Raw genomic sequence first — 628 nt, 5'->3', positions numbered from 1 at the left:
GTGATGATGGGGTGTTGGGTGCAGGATGTGATGATGGGGGTGTTGTGTACAGGCGGTGATGATGGGGTGTTGGGTGCAGGATGTGATGATGGGGTGTTGGGTACAGGCGGTGATGATGGGGTGTTGGGTACAGGCGGTGATGATGGGGTGTTGGGTACCAGCGCGGGTATAGTGACACGTCGCACACGTCATACATGTTCTCTCCTTCCTCATGTATGTGTCCCCCTGCAGATCCGGATGCGGAGGTGTGCCTGCACGCTCTGCTCCTCTTCCAGTCGGTGGTTGTGGATCCCGATGTTCTGGGACTGCTGTGGGGGGAGGTGCAGGAGTGTCTGCCAATCATCGTGGAGCTTTCCCGGAGCGCCAACGCACAACTGCAACGGAGCGCGAAGGAGCTGCTGGAGGAGGTTGGGGGGGCGGCAGAGTGCCGGGTGTGATGTCATATCCCCCCGGTGACGTCATCCATATGCTGTGATGTCATGTCCTTTAATGACACGGCTGTCACATATTGTTACTCACTGATGACATCATAAGTTCCATGTGTGATGTCATTCTTTCATGGTTAATAAATAATAAAATATGGAAGGTTCCAATGCAGAGTCTGACTCCATGTTTATTCACCCCCCCG

The sequence above is a fragment of the Nanorana parkeri genome, unplaced genomic scaffold (assembly GCF_000935625.1).
Source record: "Nanorana parkeri isolate BGI_ZX_2015 unplaced genomic scaffold, ASM93562v1 scaffold4366, whole genome shotgun sequence".
NCBI lineage: Eukaryota > Metazoa > Chordata > Amphibia > Anura > Dicroglossidae > Nanorana > Nanorana parkeri.
Note: the sequence above shows the minus strand (reverse complement) of the source record.